This window comes from Solea senegalensis, linkage group LG1 (assembly GCF_019176455.1).
Source record: "Solea senegalensis isolate Sse05_10M linkage group LG1, IFAPA_SoseM_1, whole genome shotgun sequence".
Classification (NCBI taxonomy): Eukaryota; Metazoa; Chordata; class Actinopteri; order Pleuronectiformes; family Soleidae; genus Solea; species Solea senegalensis.
The window spans coordinates 12560812-12572825 of record NC_058021.1 but is presented as its reverse complement, the minus strand read 5'-3'; the positions used below and the strand labels follow the sequence as shown (position 1 = coordinate 12572825).

General features: G+C 39.4%; 1 protein-coding gene across 4 annotated transcripts in view; it reads left to right on the top strand.

Annotated features, from left to right (window-relative positions):
- tnr (tenascin R (restrictin, janusin)) overlaps positions 1 to 12014 on the top strand; it is a 152102-nt gene that overhangs the window by 68063 nt on the left and 72025 nt on the right. For all 4 annotated transcript variants that reach the window (XM_044027767.1, XM_044027777.1, XM_044027747.1 and 1 more), the window contains exon 3: positions 2889 to 2938. The gene's annotated coding sequence lies outside the window, so the exon portion shown is untranslated. The remainder of the gene's footprint in view (positions 1 to 2888; positions 2939 to 12014) is intronic.

Here is a 12014-nt window from a genome sequence, read left to right as displayed (position 1 = left end):
GCGACCGAACCCATTTGTTGACACGTTAACCGACTTTTATTTTCTTCAGGAAAACTGTGGCTCAGAACTCATTTTTCATTGGAGTAAAGGGGGCAACGGCAGGTTTTGGTGTTGCAGGTGATGAATGGTTAGTGGGAGGGAATCCATCTGCTGCATCAACACAACAGAAATGGGATCATCCACTGATACAAAAAAGGGTGAGAGAGAGAGCGAAGCCCCTGATTCATACACAAGAACAACACACACTGTAAGGCACAGTGAAATCATGTGTGTGTGTTTGTATTCAAGAGCATGGAAGATAGAGGGGATGTCTTTCAATCTGTGTTACCCCCCCTCGCTCTCTCTTTCACACTCACACAATATAATTTACAAGGAGCTGAGTGCCGTATAGACTAAATACCAACTATCTATCATCTGAAGATTTTCATACTTCCTCAATTCAATAATCCAGCGTGATTTATGGAGTCTCTCCAGCAGCTTTGCTATAGAATTATGCCAAGGTTTAGGAATATAAACAATAATGCACATTAAGTTCCAATGTTTTCAGATTCATGTGCACATGAGCAGCACAAAATTAGTTCCTCAATTGTTTAAATAATAATAATAAAAAAAAAATCATGAATGTATAATCGCTGCTCAGAAGGGTGTATGTTTGGTCATATACTCAGAATCAATTTATGCATGCCGATATCTGAGTACTTGGGGCCCACAACTGATACCGATACTTGCGTCCAACTGCAGAGTAAAATATAAATTAATGCAATTGCTGGTGAAGCTGCAAGCATAGATAGCCGATAATACATTTAAATCCAATATCAGCAGATTGTAGCAATAATATTGTGCGTCCAAAAACTGTGGCTAAATATTATAAAGCTATAGAATGTTACTGGTTAAATGTAATATGACATGCAGTACGTCTTGAGGGATCTAGAAAAACACAATATGCTCTTGGGAACATGGCACGAACAAGCAAATACCAAAAGACTCGGGGCAAAGTTTGAAGCACCTCAAGAAGTAGTTAGGAACAGTATCAGTTTGTCAAAGAAGCCACAGCTGCTTTGCACCTTCCATTCCTCACCCTTTGTCCCCAGAGGAACTTTGTGCTTCAAGAATGAATTTGAAAGAAAAAATGTGAGAAATGTGCTAGTTCCTTACCACTGCTATGCTAATTAACTACAGTGTTCACTAATCTTGCTTCATTCAGTTTCACTCCTCACTGAGCATCATAATAACACCTTTAATTGTTTTAAACTTAACTGTTGAGCAGACTGGACATCAAACGGCAGCATGTGGAAGCTGTGAAATAAGTCAGCGAGCAGGGGAATGTAAATCCCTTTGGCCAACTCCTCCACTACACACTGTGTTCAAAGACTATGCTTTCCATTCGCACAGCTTTTTCATTCGAACAGTACACTTCCCATCTGTAACCCATTATCCCCAAATTTATTTATTCAGCTTGCTGATATTATGTGGTATCCTCCAAAATAGAGGAATACAGTTTATTTATTATTCATTTATGTTTTCTTACTGTATATGTTTTTATTTATGCTCAGTTTTTGGTTTCATAGTATTCCCCCAATATTTTAATATTTAGAATTACATTCACACACACATTCATGTAGAGCTCATTACTAAATGAATCTTCAACTATTTTGATAATCGATTAATCGGTTGGAGGCTTTTCATGATTTAAACAAGACTTCTAATTGTTTTAGCTTCTTTAAATGTGGATATATTCTTTGTTTCCTTGCTCCATATAACAAAGAAATAGTTACAAGCGAATTATTTTGGTTTGGGGAAAAAACAAGACATTTGAGAACCTCATTATTTCCAGGCCATTATTACTTTAACGTTTTCTGACATTTTATGGACCAAGCGATTACTCGATTAATCGAGAAAATAATCAGCAGACTAATGGATTAGAACAATAGTCGTTAGCTGCAGCTCTACATTCATGCAGCTGCTCTCATTGACGTCCATTCATTTGGACAGACTGTTATCCCTAAACCTGACCATAACCAGTTAATGACTAACCGCAACCTAATCGCAATTCAAATCATAGCTTAGCTGAGCTTAACCAGTTCCACAGAAATTAGAAGGTGGTTATTCTCAGAGAATTTGCATTTCCTTTGAGCCGTAAACAACCTCATTCAGCAAAGCATATCATTTTATCTCTCAGGGTGAGCAAGACACCCTCAAAAGCAAACAGGGTTTGGATTTGTGTTTGCGCGTGTGTGTGTGTGTGTGTGTGTGTGTGTGTGTGTGTGTGTGTGTGTGTGTGTGTGTGTGTGTGTGTGTGTGAGAGTGCCTCAGGAGGTGTGCTGCAACAAACAACCCTCAGCAGCATGCCAGACAAAGAAAGCAAATGAGCACTTTTTCCCTTTTCAATGTTGATCGAAGAGCCTCACTATTTTCCTGTTCTTGCACAGCATGGGACACAGAATGCACTTCTAGGAGCCCTCCTGCCAGAGTGTGCGTGCATGTTAAGTTTCCCTACAGTGCCCTTGAGTTTCTTTAAAAGCCACTGGAGGCAGCGCTTTTTTAGCAGTGTGACTATGTAAGTGCCGACTTACATTGCTAATTAAAATAACATCCCCGCGCTTTTGCATGTGCACATTGCCAAGCAGTAAGGGGCAGACGAGATTTAAGAGAAAGTACTGTATATGTATTTTTATGCCTGCAGTTTATGGCGTGTTGTGTGTGTGTGTGGGAGTAATAAACACGTCTGTGATATTAGAGAAGCGCTACAGCGCGTGTATCTCTGCAACCAAGCGATTTGCATTTCACATCATTTCCAGGGAATGCTTAAGTCTTAAATTGGAGAGAAGGCAATTCAAATGTGTAATTGGCGTATTGCTAATTTAATCTCCCCCCTCTCTCCCGAACAGGTGCAGAGCTAGAGATTTGCAACGACAGAAGAAAGTACACACAGGAAAAGGTACTGCACCCACTCACAAATGTAGCCACACTGCACATTAATGAAGATCCATATTTTTCCCTCTGGCTAAAATGTAATGTTCAATTTAATGGTCTAATGTTCCTTAATGACTGCTTTATGTGCGCATGGACTTATTGTGCATCTATCAACCTGAAGCACATCTAATCAGACAATTAGCCCTCATCTTGGACTCATTTCCATGTATGAATTCATCACCATGACTGGCATTCTAGAAAGGTTCACACACGGATTGTCACTCCTCTATCGCATTATACAGTTGACACACGCACACACACAGACACAGCTGCACAGCTATAATTTTAAAGACACTCGTTGACTTCCATTCAGTAACAGTAGTATTACTACTACTATTTTTTACACTGAAATTATGTAATATGCTGCTAATTATGTATTATTTATGGTACATGTAGGTGGACAATATTACCAGGCCCGTCTGTATCCAAGTGATTTAATCCATATTAATAGATAACATGCAGGATTTAATTTCCTCTCAGACAACTGATTTTGAATTGTAGTCAACCAAAGTTTTACTTTTCATGTCCCTACTTGACCACCTGTTGTAATCACTTGAAAATATTTTTTGTACAGAACTGTTCATGAACTGCTGTAAGTACCGTAAAACTACTCAGCATGTTGAGCAGCTTCACCAAGAAACATTTGCTAATACTTTGCTGTGGTGTGTCTGCAAATATTTATTTCTTCCTCAGGAAAAAAAAAAAAAAATAAATATTGGAGTGAAGGGTAGCAGCTGTTGTGGGATAAAGTATTGTCATTGTCCTAATGGAGCACTCACAGAGTGTTGATATGGAACAGAGTTAGAAAGGCAAATTGCACAGAGGGAGAATAAAATAGAGACAGACAAATAAATAAAATAGAGGAAGTGGTGTGGTGACTGTCGGGGCGTAGCACTGTTGTTTAATGCGAACCCTTTCACTGATTAAATTGTTTAATTGCAACAGCAGTCACTAAACAGGGGCCCGGCCATTCCCAATCTGTGCAATTACTAAGTGTTTTGTAGATAAGCTAGCATGTAGGAGAAAATGTGTTTCAGAAGAAGTCGGTTCATATTGATTTAGGTGTTCTAATTGTATGTCTAATTCTACTGATGTGTGGTATGCAAATATGGTTGTTGAAACAGGTGCAGTGATGAGATGCATTGAAAGTGATGGAAACAAGTGTGGACCAGTAAAGACAAAGACAGGCAGAGCAGAGAAATAAATGAATACATCCAGGGTGGAGGTTGCAGTTAGAGCGACAGCATTAGAAGACTCTGAGTTTACATTTTTTAATGGGGATTATGGTCTGTGTGCCTGATAATCAATGACCTGTCAGTCCTCATGGCAGCAGGAACAGACAGAGGTGGATCCAGAAAAACTTTGCACAGCCTAGTCTAGATTCATCCAGTCAGGACACAGATGGATTTTTGCTTTTAGAAAACAACCCGGAGTTGCTCTGTGTTTACGTCGTTGTCACACCCAAAGTCTGTAGAGACTGCACTGCCACAATCAGTCAAACTGCTTTATAGTGACTGTAATGTGCCAGCAGAGTAGGAGTGTCTCTCTTGACAAAGGTGAAACAGGAAATCATATGTAACACAACTGTACAGAGTGTAAACTGCATTGGGACACAAAGACCCCGGAGAACACTGTAAAATCTCCGAATGTGAAATTCTTCCGCTGACAGCAGTCGGATTTCACCACCTACACCTGGCGAGTCAGGATGTTACTTTTTTCAAATGTGATGATTTATGCACCTTCTTTCCGCCGTGTGTTTGTCAGCACACACAGCGTTTCTGTTGGGTTTTTCTTTTCGGTTCAGGTGAGGGTGTGTCATTTTATTTGACTAGAGATGAAAATTTCATATCATGGTTATTGTGACCAAAATTATCACGGTTATCAATATTATCACGGTATTGTTAGATGTGTTCAAAAAGTACTGAACACACACACTGAAATCTTTTAACAAAGTTTTATTTAAAAAAATATATTTTATATTATATGATGATGATTATTATTATTATTATTAATTATCATCTGACTGACTGACACGTGCGCACACACACAGGTCCTCATGTGTGTACCTACGGTACGTGTCGTCTGCACACACTACTCGCTTTCGCTGATAGCGCCCAATAACATTGAGAAAATAGGAACGTTTTACAGACAAACCATGACATTTCCCACTATTCCGAAATCCCGTTTTTGTTGACTTACTTTACACTCGCTGAAACGTTGTGGGTGGTGGTCACGGAAGTGTTACCCCCCTTCACGGAGTTTTTTTTTTGTCTTCAATTATTTTACCGTCAACATCATTTAAAAATGCAAAATATGCCTAGACTTCAGATCTTGTTTTTTTACTGGGGGGGAAATCTCTGGAGCGCAGGTGGCTTCAGCCGTGTTGTCACAGGACAGTGGAAACTTCTGCTTCCGCTTCTGAGCGAGTGCCGTTCAGGTGCCGATGCTTCTTCAGGAAATGAGCAGTATCACTGAGTTTTTCGGTCATCAGTTGTGGTAATCAATCACGGTTTTAACGATAATTAAAATTTGAAATGGTAGTACCAACCGTCGGGAATTTTACCGCGGTTTATCGTCATACCGGTAATCGTTACATCCCTATATTTGACACGTCATTGCAAATGTATATTATAAAACAAGCTGAATGTGGATTATGATGAAAGCTTTAATGCTCATTGTGTTACCTGTTGTTTATATAGGACAAAGATAAGTTAGAGTTTTTGTTTTGCAGCTGTTAGTTTGAAAGGAGACTTACTGACCGTACTGACATGAGAAAATATAGTTTGCACAGTGTGAAAAAACTTTGAAAGAGAGTGAAAGTTGAACCGAAAACGTCTTGCAAAGGTACAACTTCACTTGCGACAGCAGCACCCGCACAATTAATATCCCGCTGTGCAACATTAAGAAGGTTTTGACAAATAATTATATGACCATATGACCAACAAATTTGACCAAAACTATTGTTTATTTCGGAGGAATGTCTAGTCATTGCTTAAAAACAAGACCATTTCTTTTGACATGGCTTTTAAAATTGGAGGTATTTCCTCACTGGTGAGATTTAATCCTATTTTATGCTTTTGCTTGGTTAGGAGGTTGCTGCTGAAAACTGTCAGAGTGGTCTATCACAGTGACAGGCTCCCTGCTAATGAAGTGGACCTTTGTATCTCCTCCTCACCAGGCTATTCCTGGAACTGATAACATCACCATCTGATGTCCTAGTACAGAGATGTTGTCGAGATAACCCATTCAGTCTGACCTTACCTCCCCATGTATTGGAATCTTTGCCAGTTTGACCCCATGTTTGCTCCATCAATATTGGATGTTTTAACAGTATGACCCATCCCTCTGAAGACATGAACCTTCTTTTGAAATAATGATTGCGCTGTGAGTTTTTTTTTTTGTTATATAGTAGTAGATAGTATCTTTTCAAAAGTGTTGCCAATGTAGACTTGCAACTGCCATAGCTGAGAAACTAAATCATGTCCAGTTGCTTATATCGAAACTCCTGGAGATACAATGACGGGATTGACTTAGAGCCTCCATCGAAAAAATAAAAAGTACTGTACCTGTAACCAATCCAAGTTGGATTTAAATTTACATACAATTAATGCAACTTGGCTGCAGCCCCAGCACAGAACAGCACTCTGTCTTCAAAGTAAGTGTTTTAAAGAGTTTGGCCTAATCTCATTAGCCAGGTGATTCAAAGAGTTTGGTGGAATCCTGATGGAGAAAGCTCGATAATCCGTAGTCGCCCGTCTGGACTGTAAAGTCACCAGAGAAGTGATTCCTTATTGGATCTCAAGCTGTGCTTGAGTTCACAGGGGATTAAAAGCTCAAACATGGATAGGAGCTGGTCTAAAATGTGTCTCAAAGGTAATGAATAAGAGTCTAGATGAGTTTATGATTGCACCGAAAGCCAGTGAAGTCATAGCAACAGTATGAGATCAAAGTTTCTGAAAATTTCATTTTAAATTCACACCCAAAGATATAGTCGTTACACCTGCCTTCATAAAAAAGGTTATGACCAACCAATCCAGCACTTCTGGGATAAAAAAAAGGGGGGGAGGGCAATATTTTGTTAATAATTTTTGTGACAATTTCTTTAGTAAAATAAAAGAAAGACGTTTAATGAATTGTATTGCAGAATAATCAGATTTTCCAGACAATGCTCAAAACATTCTTGGATTATGTCTCTCCACTCAATAATTGAAACTTCTGACTACTTAAATTAAGTAATTGTTTGTATTGATTACAAATATTGTACAGTTACAGCTAAATTAGAAAATTAAATAATAACACAATTGTTCAATTGTTATTTTAATTACCTCTTACTGTACAGCCCACCTGGTTAATTAGTTTCAGTGTTGTGGCTGGTATAGGTCTAGTATATGGTATGTATACACATCAAACAGTCAGACTGAATTTGTCATGCACTTTTAATCCCTAACCTCTCTTTCCTTTCACCCGACATTCTGCCCCAATCTTCTTTTCTCAGGCATGGCCTAAAACAAAAAGGACAAAGAAACAAGCTTAAAAAAAGCTTAAAAAACCTGCCATTTGCCGTTTGATGAGCTACTGTTCGCTGCTGCTCTCCCTCCCTTTCTGTCTAGGGAGCCATTGTTGTCCTTTCATCTCCCTCTCTTAAAGGCTTGTGTCTCTTGTGGGACAGAGGAGACAACATATCTGCCTGTACGTTTCATATACAGTAAAAATAGGTGGGAGGGAAGTCATCCTTCTCCCACCTGCGCTATCGGTTTTCCTCCCTCCTCTGTGATTTGGCGGGGGGTGGGGTGGGTTGGTGGGTTGACACACAAATCGTAGCAACAATCCAATACCATAAGCTGTGCGGAGATGATAAAGCGACTACGAGGGATCAAAAGGATTGACATGTTCCTCTGTTGGGTGCTGTGTGTTCGATGCCACCACAGAGAGGGAAGAAGTGCTCCCGGCGCTCAGTAGGGATTGTGTTCAATTATTAAATAAACGGCTCAATAGCAAAGAAACACAATAGGTGGTTGCTTTAAAACTTATACGACATTATGTTTTAGAGACAAGGATTATTATGGGTATCGCCTCCTTTTTTTTTGTGGTGACATTTTCCCTCCCTTTCACTCCCTTTTTTGGGCAGCATACATCAAATAAAGTAACAATTGCGGTGCATGTTGAAGCAGGCATATTAGTGCCGAACAGTCAGCCATGTCTTAGCTTCATTTATTTGCTTTTAAATAAAAATCTATTGCATCCGTCAATACAAAGTGAAGCCTGATATTCTGCTGAAGTGAAGATGTTAAAGTTTCTCACGCACACACATATATAGTTTGTTTTGGTCTACTTTGAGTGCAGATCCTGGTTTAATTCACATGCACGTCCTGACATACATATGTGTAAATATATATATATATGTATATATATATATATATATATATATATATACATAAATATATATGTATATGTCTTTTGTCCAGTTTAAATGACCGGCAGGCAGCACTGAAATGGAAAATGAGTTTACTAAAAGCCAAGCATTGTGTGAGCACAGAATAAAGGAGCAGTGGGTATTCATCTACAGCAGACGGTGAGAGAAAGAATCAAAATCTTTTCAATTTCTCCTGACTCATAGCTGGCTGAATTCAAAAAGCACATGAGTATTTACCTCCACTCTCGACATTTTCCTCTCACGCTGTTTTATCATTCTGTTCCGTCTCCTGTGCTCTGCCATGTCTTTCCTCCATGTCTTTCCCCCCAGTGTTATTTTAATTCTCGTTTATTTTCGTCTGCCTGTCATTTCATTGTTGTAATAGTTTGCCACTATTAAGCTTTAATAAAAAAAAATTCAAGATGTGTAACTAGACTAGTACTCTTGCTATTGAGGCTAAACAAGAAATGAAAACAAACAAAAAAAATATCAAGTCAAGTCCAAGAAATAGTCACATTTTCAGCCAAAAAAGAGATATAATAGACAGAGTTATAAAAATAATTATGAAGGCCTTGGAAATACTCGCTCAAGACCAACCTTAGGTTAGAAAAGCAGTAATACAGCTTTATGGATGTACCATACCATTTTACCCTGGTACCCCAAGGGAAGGTGGGCAAATAATGGAACAGTCGGGGCTGGTTATTTTGGTATTATTTATAATGGAAATGCAAACAAAAACAAGGCAATCAGAGATGGCAGACTTCACCCCATTCATGCAACACGCCTCTGTCGGCCTCTGCTGGTCATATTTAATGCAAGTGTGGAAACACAGACAGACAGAGCCACTAAAAACTTTACTTCACTATACTTCACAATACGTACCATGCTGTACCAAACCGAAACCGCTCGGTGGAAACACAGCTTGATAGCCATTCAGTTTTCCTTTTTTCTTCATTTTGACTCCAGTGATTTCAGTGTGTCAAAAGACACAAACCTAAGGGAATACGGGCGGTTGGATTTAATCAGGACATCACCAGTGGTGTAATACTTTTCAGAGTAATGCACAGAGGAGTGGAGTTAATTGGTTGCACTTGTCACCCTGCATTTCGTCTTTTACAGACTGGAGCCACCGACAATAATTATGCAAGATGCTTCCCTAACACTTTTATTGGCAAACCTCTGTTTGTTGTGTCCACTGCCAAAATGCTGTAGCAGGGTTATTTCATGTGTTTTTATTTCTCATGTGGGAGATTACACGATGTCGCCATGCTGGTGCCTGAGACTCATTCTTGTGAACATGATGACTCAATACAGGCACATTGAAATTTGATACTTAAATCACAGGTGTGACCTTATTAGATTCACTTGCCTTATATTCCTGTGGGTGAGTGGTTTATATTTCTGAGAAACCGCTGCTCCTAAACTCTTAAAGCTAACAAGTTCATATTTTTTTCTTGTATGCTCATAGTCTGATGTATGATTATTGGCATACTGTATATATGTATTGGGATGCATGATACTATTGCCACAGTATTGATTTTGGCTTTAAAATATATTATTGAATGATATTGGCAAACACTACAAGATCTCCCAATATGACAAATGGCTTTCATATCTTTCATACCAAACTTTTTGTTCTGAAACCAGGGCCGTTTCTCCCCTAGATCTGATGGGCTTGTGTGAACACAGCAATAGCATGCACAACTCAACTGGGCTGAGACCGCCGAGAGTGGGCGTTCTCAGTCTGGTTGCAATCGCTCCACGGAGTGTGCACACAATTTCCAATAGTCTCCACCTGCATTTACCCACAAACTGGTATGACCAACAGTGCCACTGCCAGCACCAACTTTGGTAAACAGAGTTTGAGCTACACGTTAAAAAGACTTAAAGGCTTATAAATAGGCTATATAACCAAGCAGCTTATCTTATGCATCTTCAGAATACAAGCTGTCTGGTTAATTGGTTTTCTCGGCGTAGCCTAGTTGCTCGCTCAAATTGGAAATGTTTGTTTATAGTGAACACTGGTATATATCACCGTCCAGAGAACGACAAAGGGCACCTTTCCCGCACATTTTTGACTAATCACAAAACTGTTTACAGGCACGTAGTGTTGTAACATAATTACTCTCTGAATTGAACGAAATACAGGTATAAACGCACCCTTAAACAGTAGGCTGAATAAGCTGCTACTTCCTATAGATATATATACATATATATATATATATATATATATATATATATATATATATATATATATATATATATATATATATATATATAGATATAGATATACATCAATACTGATTATCGCAATTATACAGCAATCCCGACATATATTGGCATATTGGATATTTGCAAAATATTATACTGTGCATACACATGTAAGCAAACTTGCACGGGAAAAAAAACCCCAGACGTAATCAGTGAAAACATCAGCAATATCAATTTAAGAACAAATACCCTCAGAAGATCACATACTTCTTTACTGCATGTTGTCCCAGTTCTCTCTGTGACAGTTTGTTTGCATCCTCCTTGACAAATCAGCCACATTGTGCAACATGGAGCATGCCATCATCAGCAGCCTGAGGTTGTATTATTTTCTTTAGAATGGAATGAATTTCTTGGTCCCATCTTTGCTCTGAAAGAAGGAGGAAAAGACTTGCACCAGCATGCACCAGGAACAGAGCCCAATGGTCCTGAAAGACAAGGCAATTTGGCCAGAGTGATGGGAATAATGAGAAAACCATCGTAATGTTACCAGAGTCCAATTTACAAGGCGGAGAGTGCGATTGTGAGAGAGGCAGCGAGAGAGAGCTAAAAAGAGAAGTAGCAACAGAAAAGAAATAGAGGAGAATGCAAGAGACAGGAGCGAGAAAGAAAGAAAGAAAGAGAAAGGGTGAGTGATCACCCACACAGAAAGACCTGCTATTGGTTCTGTGTTCATGTTGAGGTGGCTGCACATTAACTTGTGCAAATAGAGGTTATGGCTTTACTTCCAAAGGGCGAGCGAGGAGGGGATAACAGGGCTGCTGCCAGAGAAAGAGAGGGACGGTAAAGAATGAAGTAGTGAAAAAATTCGGTCTCTCCATCTCTGCAGTGTGTGACTTTCAGCCAGAGAGTCAGCTACAGATATATTTTTACACATCATTATACAACATATTACCTCACACAGTGGGAACAAATTTAATTTAGGGATAAGGAAATCCTAAGAGAAGGACGGAAAATGAAATCCCCGTCAGTGAGATGAAAGGAGATGGTGAAAAGGATAAAAAGAGATAATGGAATAATGTGAGTTGCAAATAAGAGACGGCAGACGATGAGGGAGCAAGATGAATAAAAGGGTGAGGAAGAAAATGAGTACATCAGTAAATTCTCCACTTGGCCACTCTCCCCTTTTTGTGACACAGTAGGTGTGATGCTGCTGAGCAGAGACAAGATAACAGCAGATGGATGTCTCCGACTCACTCCCACACCCCCTCTTCAGACCAGAGACCAGTGTCGTAAACCAAAACCAGCACTTGAAGCCTCCCCATGCAACAACTGCTCATGATTACAGTGTCTCTCTGACCGACATTGTGACTCAGTACCTGGAGCCGCACTGGAGATTACCATCGCCGCCGGATTACAG